Here is a 1,119-nt window from a genome sequence, read left to right as displayed (position 1 = left end):
GACTAAAGACATGGGGATGAGCTTAATTGAGAGACTGTTTTTTTTGTGGACCAAAATGCATTTAAGTCCCATGTGATTGGCCTTTTTGCCATTTGCCCTAGATTGTAATATTTTATTTTTTTATTAAAATATTCTTAAACTAATTATGTTTAATCTTAGGGCCTCTTTGAGAAAGCCCACTTATTACTTCTTTTAATGTGGAAAGACCAAATTATTTTCCTCCATTTGAGAAAAACCCTCACCCATTTCTAACCACCTTTATTTCCAATTTTGACCCCGCCCACTCCACATCACCATCACGCTCATTAGGTTTTTTTTTTCTTTCTTTCTTTTTTCCTTTTTTTCTTTTAGTTTTTTTTTCTGAATTAGATTTTATTTTATTTTTTTATTTTTTCTATTTTTTTTGTAGTTTTTTTCCGAATCAGTTTTATTAATCGACTATGAAGCATAGTCAATTAAGGAAATTCTTTAACTTTTTTTTTTTAATTTTTTTTTCTAATTTTGTTTTTAAAATTGTTTTTGGTTTTTTTAATTTTTTTTTTCTCTATCAGGTTTATTATTAATGCATATTCGATTAAAAATTTAACTATTAAAAATAACAAATCACAATTAAAAAAAAATGCAAAATCAACTATATTTAAAAAAAATATACAAACATTGTAATTGATTTATACAATTGAAATCAATAAACAAAAAAAAAAAAAAAAAACAATTTAACAACTGGAGTCGGTTAACCTTAATCGACTACTGAACATAGTCGATTAAGCCTTAGTCGACTATTGAACATAGTCGATTAAACCACACGTAGTCGATTAATGGCCCTGCCTGCGCGAATTTCTTTTTCTGCGCCGACTTCTGCCACAATCCACCAAAAAACCCTAGATCTGCTCTTCATCGTCACCACGTCGTCGCCACACCACACCATCACCACCCCACTTCCATATTCTAACGGTTTTTTTTATCCAAACAATCAAAACAGAACCATGTACTACGGTCAAATCACCAAAACAAAGCCACCTATATCAAAAAATATGCATCAAAATTAAATTAAAAATCCATAACAAATAAGTAGAATGAAACAAAACTACCTTGAGTGCGTATTTTGCAGCCCCCGTACAA

The sequence above is a fragment of the Erythranthe guttata genome, chromosome 5 (genome assembly GCF_056151865.1).
Source record: "Erythranthe guttata isolate IM_541 chromosome 5, IM_541, whole genome shotgun sequence".
NCBI classification, from domain to species: Eukaryota; Viridiplantae; Streptophyta; class Magnoliopsida; order Lamiales; family Phrymaceae; genus Erythranthe; species Erythranthe guttata.
Note: the sequence above shows the minus strand (reverse complement) of the source record.